Source organism: Tupaia chinensis, unplaced genomic scaffold, assembly GCF_000334495.1.
Source record: "Tupaia chinensis unplaced genomic scaffold, TupChi_1.0 Scaffold144125_1, whole genome shotgun sequence".
NCBI lineage: Eukaryota > Metazoa > Chordata > Mammalia > Scandentia > Tupaiidae > Tupaia > Tupaia belangeri.
Genome location: NW_006203980.1, coordinates 163,191 through 170,772, shown reverse-complemented (window position 1 = coordinate 170,772; position 7,582 = coordinate 163,191). Strand labels below are relative to the sequence as shown.

General features: G+C 47.9%; 1 non-coding gene across 1 annotated transcript; it reads right to left on the bottom strand.

Annotated features, from left to right (window-relative positions):
- Window positions 1-2,118: 2,118 nt before the first annotated feature.
- Window positions 2,119-2,226, bottom strand: LOC114005619 (U6 spliceosomal RNA). The gene has a single exon (XR_003547450.1). It is a non-coding gene; the product is annotated as a U6 spliceosomal RNA (small nuclear RNA).
- Between the last annotated feature and the right edge of the window lie 5,356 nt (window positions 2,227-7,582).

The following is a 7,582-nucleotide window of genomic DNA, read 5'->3' as shown; positions in this document are numbered from 1 at the left end:
CACATCTTTTGTGTCCCTTTCAGGTGGATCCGAGTGGCCAATGAGCCAGCACCAGAGGGGAGGGCCAGAACTCAGACAGCCTCAGAGGGGCCCTGCTTCTCCCCAACCCTTTCTGCAGCCCTGTCATCTCTGCTGGTGGCGCAGAGCTCAGCACCCGAATTTCAGAGGGGCAGACCCCAGCCCTGCCCAGCCTGACAACTGCCCACGGATTACCCAGGTCCAGGCTCATGGCGCTTCCTTCAGTCTAGCAGGTCAAGCCCTCACCCCGCTGCTTCGACCACTCAAGGTCCCAGGTCCCTAGCATGGGGCGGCGTGTTAACCCACACACCTGCCCGGACATGGCTTTCCTTCGTCCCACTCTCTTTTCTGGTCGCAACCCTGCAGCCAGAAAACTCAGAACTGGAGAGGGTGGAAAGATCAAAGTGAAACTTCCAGGAGGATTTTGGCCCGACACACAGCACCCGGGGCCATCTGGAGTGCCAGGGGCACACACAGCGCTGTAGACGCTCTTTGGGGTAAGGATGGGGAGTGCGGCTATTCCAGCCACATGGCCGTCTTTGCTCTCTCTGAGGGAGCATGGGGTGGGAGCGGCCTGCTGCTCGGCCCCTAACCCGGCGGTTCTCATCCTGCACATCAGTTACCCGGAAAGCATGTCTGTCCTGCCCTCCCTTTATCTCAGGCACAGGGCAGGCACGCAACTGGTAGTTGCTGAAGAATTGTTTCATTGTTATTTTTAGAAGATAATGTCTTCCATGAGCAAGAGACAGAGAGAGAGAGAGACAACACCCCCGACAAGGTCCTGGCATCTTAATCTACTCCCAGCCCTCAGCCAGCTTTAGATCATGGGTAAGCACCCACTTGGCACTCTCAGGGAGGCCTCTGGACTTGAACCATGGTCGTTTCCACGTGGGATTGGCCCACGGAGCATCACACTTTACGGCTGCACCACCATCTGACTGCAGAATTACTTACAGCTTAGGGAGGAGGCCTCGGCCAGAGTTGAGGGAGGACAGGAAGACTCCTTGGAGGAGGTAACCACTAACTTGAGAACTGGAGAGTACAGGGGATTGTCTACGGATTGTCTATGAGCACAGGCAGGACACCAGATGATGTCCTCGGAAGGAGAGGAAGCTACGCAGGAGACCCTGGGGAGCCAGCACTCTGCGTCTTGAAGACATGATGGTTGTGGGAGCTGCCGAGAGAGGGGACTGGGGTAGCAGCAAGACCTTCTAGTTCTGTGCTTCTCGCAGGCGAGCAGGCGTCGGAATCACCAAGGAGGCTTGTTAAATGCAGATGGCCCCCAACCCCCGCCAGGGTTTCTGATTCATTGTGTCTGTCCAGTCTGGGGCCTGAGAATTTGCATTTTTATTTATGTATTTCTTCCATGAGAGAGACAGAGAAAGAGAGAGAAACAGGAATCTTCAACAGGGCACTGTGCTGCGACCCAGCCACAGCCGCAGCCGCAGCCAGCCAGGATCAGGAGTGAGCTCCAGCGTGTGCAGGGAGGCCTCAGGACGTGAACCCAGGACCTTCCTGTGGTTTCAGCATCTCAGAGCACTGTGTTACCACCGCACCCCCACCGCTGGCCCAGCAGTCACCTTCCTGCCATCTCCCAGGCGATGCTGAGTGCTAGTGCCCTGCCGCGGGGTTCCAGGCCACGTGAGCAGTGAAGACCGGAAGAGAAAGGAGAACAAGGAAGCATTTCCGCGGAGGGGTGGTCAGTGCGCCTTTCGGAGATCCCACCTAGCTGCAAGTGTAAAGAGTGATTGTTGGGGAGCGAGAGGGTGCTGCCGGGAGCCACTGGGACCCTGGCAAGACCAAAAGCTTTCTGCTCTAGTTCAAGAGAGAGTTTTCTTTTGGAAGAGGACATTCCATAGGCCTCTTGCATTTGGGCACATCTTGTTGTTGACTGACTTTGTTACAATTTACTTTCGAGGATGTTTGTGTGGCGAACAGCCTTGGAAGATAGGGATAGTGTCTCTATGAGAAAAGGGAAAATTAGTGTAGTGTCCAGTATGAGGAATCTTCAAAAACCCTCATGAAAAATGCATGTTATTAAAAAATTCTAAGGGTTAGCAGGTGGCACGGCAGTTAAGGTACTGGACTCCCACATGGCCGACCATGGTTCAGAGTCCCGGACATGGCAACTTGCTTTTTTGCGCAGGGGCCATGCTAATCTTCTCTGTATCGTTCCAATTTTAGTATATGTGCTGCCGAAGCGAGCACACAACTTGCTTTTTTGCTTTCCTTCTCTCTGTCTCTCTCCGGTGAGAGCATGTGCCCTATAGCAAATTTAATAATAATAATAATAAATAAAATAATTCTTTTAAAAAACTTTATACATTAATCTAAAATAGTTTGTACCAAAACAAACTGACATTTTAGTTCCATTTCCCCACAAACTTTTTGAAGTCCCCTCATATGGCTTTCTTTCCATTATGAAAGATGCAGTTTTTCTCTCAGGATTTCTCTCCAGTAGCACCACTCACCCACTCCACGTACCTGATCCTCTTCTAGTCACCCTGTAGGAACCGCGGCTTGGAGAACCACACCAATGCTGGGACTCTGGCTACTGCTTCTGGTGCGAGTGATGAAGTCCTTTGTCTCTGATCCAGGAGTCTCATGTCTTCTGCCGGCCTCCAGGGAAAGGATGGCAGGTGAACCTGTCAGCTCGAGTAGAGTGAAATAGCAGACCCTTCGTGGTTCTGCACACCTACAGCAGCCCTCTGCCCCCTCCAGTGGCCTCTCCCAGCAGCCCCTTCTCTGAACACAAGACCATTTCAGGCCAGCCTCCAGTTCCTGTTCAGGAACATCTCTCCAGGGCTTTGCGGCAGTACTGCGGCACTCAACCTCCACGTTCATCCACGGCTGGGTTTTCCCTCTGAGCCTCCCAGCCCAAGGCCTCCAGGGAGCACTCAGGGAGCAGCCACGCCGTGCTGAGAAAGCTACTTGGGCTTTCACAGATCACACACATCACTGTATATGCTCCTCCCAGCGACACCATGGGGAGGGGTGACACAGTCCTCAGTCCCCAGACAGGGACACTGAGAGGCTCAGACACCAGATGCGTTAGCGGGACAGGACCATCTCCAGATGCTGTGCGTTTTTCCCAACACCACAGCTGCTGCTTGGTTTCATGTTTTAATGTCAGCTGAGCCAATTATGATTAGGTAGGTAAGACTTGATAGAAGTGTAAAAAAAAAAAAAAAGAAAAAAATTAGCAAAACTGGAGAGTGAGCGCTGGTTCAGAATGACATTAGCATTCATCATCCAGACTCCTGGACATTCACATATTTCCAGACCCAGCTTTTACCCAAGGCGAGGATCAGAGCAGGGGCTTGGTGGTGTATGCTGGAACATGGGCATGGTTACAGGTAGCAGGGGTTTCCCTTTGAACAGTCCAGAAGAAGGAACCATGCTTCCCAGGTGGGGAGGGGAGTGAGGGCTGAGGTTCACCCCAGGCAGCCTGGTTTGCTTTTGAATTGTAGATTGCCTGATTTGATTGGAAACTCAGAAGTCTAGCCAGGCCCCCTGCAGACCTATTTACGTGGAACTGTTCCCCTCTCTGAGATGAAACAAACAGAAGAGATTACCCAGCCGCCAGACTCTGCCCTTCACGTTGTAAAGCAGCTGCCAATGTCAAGCCAAAGCTGAGCATCTCGGGGCGAGGGGGTACTAGCACCCTGAACGGTTCCCTCTCCCCTACCATAAGCTCTCAGAACTTCCCTTTCCTGCCTCCAGTCTGTGTCAAGTCACATGAAACTTTTAACACCCACCTCCTGCTCAGCTCCGGTTCAGTCCCATCCCTTCTTTCTCCTCCACCACTTCCGTTTCATCTCTAAATGATCTAATATTAATGTTCTCATCATTACAGCGTTCGAGGGAAAGAACGGGTTTTGTCCACAGAGAGAGGGAGTTGAGAAATTAATATAATATTTGTTCAGGATTGATTTCAAGCTGTAATCCCTGCTGCCAGAGAGACCCATCTGTTTTAAACTATCAGACACTAATTATCCAGAGCGTGAACACAAAGGCAGGACTGAGGACCTGATACTCCCCCACACACTTGCAATTTAGCATTGTTATTTATTAGGGGAAAAAAAAAATTCTTAGAGAAGACGGATCTCCCATCCACTTGACTGGCAGAGGCTCCCAGAGGACTGAGCAGAAGAGGAAAGAAGCCCCTAGAATTTCTCCACCAAAGAATACCAGGAATTATTTTCATCTGGCTACAGAGGTTACATTTATTCCACATTCTTTCTCTCTAACTCAGTCTGGTCTCCCTACACAACCAGCTTTTTGGCGATTGTTAATAAAGACACCGTCATCTTCCGGTCAACCACGGTTGAAAGCAGAATCCCCTCAGAGTTCTCTCCTTCCTTTGTCCTCCTAAAATAATCCAGTGCCAGCTTTCATGAAGTCTTGCAATGTCATCACCGTTGACTCCGAGCCTTCATTTCCAAGGGAGACACCCAAGTACGGACTATAATCTGAGACAAGGACGTCCAGCTCCATCACCATCCCCTTCTGACCCATCGTACAGCGTCGAATCTCCCCTGCTTCCATGATCCCCCCAACAGAAGAGATGGAGGATGAGAAGGAGGAGGAGGACATGGAGGAAGAGGAAGAGGAGGAAGAGCAGCCACAACAGCATAGCTGATTAAATCATTCCCCTGTCCAGAAACCCTCCAAAGAACTGGATTTTTAACACCCTCCAAGCTCTGGCCTGAAGACACTTCCAGCCATCCGTCTGCCTAGTCTTTCCATTCTATAAATGCAGGACCTGGTCAAGGGGACTTCTCCAGTCTCTGCGCCCCAGGTGGACCCGCTTGCTCTCCTCCTTGGCTCAGAGCACTCTCACCATGAGGCCGTGCCCCGCTCCCATGCCCAGTCCTACTAAAAACCCTTCCTCCTCCCCCAGCCAGCACGCTCGCTCTTCCCTTCCTCCGCTCTCTGGGATCCATGAGTTCTGTTTGAAACACGCTTTCTGGCACCCGTTCATTGACTAACACTGTCATATTAGTTCTAATAGACTTCTGAAGTGGTAATCAATATTTCTGGAACTGAATCCGACACTGGGAATGGCGGCTCCCTAAATAGGCACGGTTCCTTCTTTTATCAAGAATGCTGTCTGGCGGGAAGGCAAACAGTACAGGAACAATTAGTTTAGCATTTATAAGAGCACAAACTGCTGCCAAGGAGGAATTTAGGGTGCTAATAGGGAAACATAATTAGATCAGGGCCGAGGAATGTCTCTATGAAAAAGCGATGCTTAAGATGCAGATTATCCAGAGAAAGAGAGAGATCATCGTAGTTTTATATTTTGGTCTGGAAGAAGTAACATAGATTAAGGCACCTTAGAGATCATACACAGGTTCTAGAAAGCTCCTTGTGGTGGTAGGATAGAGGATGGGTTCTATGGGAGGTGAAGGAGGGGTGGGAGTGGAGAAAGGGCAGGGAGACCAGCAAAATCGACTGTGTGTTTAGAGGGCTGGGGCCCTGAGCCAGGTTATAACAGCCTGACCTCCTCCAGGAGAGAAGGGGAGCTAGAAACTGAGTTTTATCACATGGTCAGTGATTCAGTTATTTATGATCTCGTCTATGGGGCCAATAGGTGGCATGATGGTTAAGGCACTGGACTCTCATATGGCTGGCTACAGTTTGAGTCCCAAGCCTGGCAGCTTGCTTTCTCACTTTTTCTCTCTCCTCTCTCTCTCTTTCTCTCTCTCTCTCTCTCTCTGTCTCTCTCTCTCTCTCTCATGAGTGCACTTGCCCTGTGGCAAATTTAAACAAAATAATAATAATGATAAATAAAATTGAATATTTCTTTAAAAAATAAAATGATTTTGTCTATGTGATGAAATCCTAGTCAAAACTCTGGACACCAAAGCTCAGTGTAATTTGCTGGTTGGTGAACATGGTGAGGTCCCAGGAGGGCAATGCATCCTGAATCCATGGGGAAAAGACATGGAAGCAGTTAGGACACTATGAGAAGCATTTAAATGTGAGGCAATAATGCCCCGGACTAGGCTGAAGGAGATCAATGGGGGAAAGACATGGAAGCAGTTAGGACACTATGATAAGCATTTAAATGTGAGGCGATAATGCCCCAGACTAGGCTGAAGGGGTGGGGCCAGGTTTCCGAGATGCTAAAGAAAGAATGACCAGACCTTAATTTCCAATACACTGTTGGAGGAAGAGAAAAACTCTAGAATAACTCTGAGTTTTCTGGGTTCTGGGTGGATGATTGTGCCACTAACCAACATAGACTATCTTAGGTCAGAAGAGGAATTCCATTTGGGATATACTGAATCTGAATGATTGGTGAGCTATTAGAGGGAACCTTCCAGCCTTTCCATAGGACCTACGATGGTGACACAATAACGTTATCGAGATTATAACTGACATATAATAAATTGCACATATTTAAAATACAGTGTGGTAGGTCCGGACATACCTGTGAAATGATCACCATGATCAAAATAGTGAATATAACCAACACTCCCAGAATGTTTCCCTCTGCCTTATTATAGTCTCTCCTACCTCTCATCATCTCCCCTTTCTAGGTAACCATTGATCTGTTGTCCACACTCTGTGTGTATGTATATATGTATGTGTGTGTGTGTGTGTGTGTGTGTGTATACATATATACATATATACACACACATATATATTTTACTATATAAGTGGCTTTTGTGTGTAGCTTCTTTCATTCAGCATAACTAACTTGAGGTCCATTCGTGTTGTCGCATGTTTCTTTAATTCATTCCTTTTTATTAATGAGTAATAGTCCATAGTCTCTGGATTGGCTTATTATAATTTGCTTATTTATTCATCTATTGATGAAAATTTGGGTCATTTTCAGCTGGTCCTTTTTATTAATGAGTAATAGTCCATAGTCCATGGATTGGTATAATTTGCTTCTTTATTCATCATTTGATGAAAATTTGGGTCATTTTCAGCTAAATAATTAAAAAAATAAAGCTGCTATGAACATCCTTATACAATTCTTTCATCTGGTTAAAAAAGAAAATCCATTTCTTTCTTTTTTTTTCTTGGAAAAATCCCTCAAGTAGAATGGCTGGATTATATATACTGTTTACAATACTGAAAAGCAATTCTGGCACTAACTACCCAACACAGACCCCACAGATTAGGCCATAGTTCCTCAAAAGGCTGGCCTCCCTTCAGAGAGCATCTGTTAAGCTTGAAGATCTCCTCCAGGTCACCTGGATGTCTGAGCAACTAGCTACGAATCCACAGCCTCCTCAGGATTGGGAATTCACTAGACTGACTTACAGAACTCTGGGAGGTGCTCTACTTAAAATTCCATTTTTATTATAAGGCAGACAAAGCATGACCAGGTAAAGGAAGAGACACATGGGGAAATGCAGAGGTTTGTGTCTTCTCCCCATCACCATCCCAACACATCCTTGTGTTCACCAATCAGGAAGTGCCACTGAACGTTGGTGTCCGGAGTTTCTACTGGGGTTTCGTTGCGTAGGTAGAATTGATGAATCATTAATCATGTGATAGAACTCAACTTCCAGCTGCCCTCCCCTCCCTGCATAAGTCAGGTTGA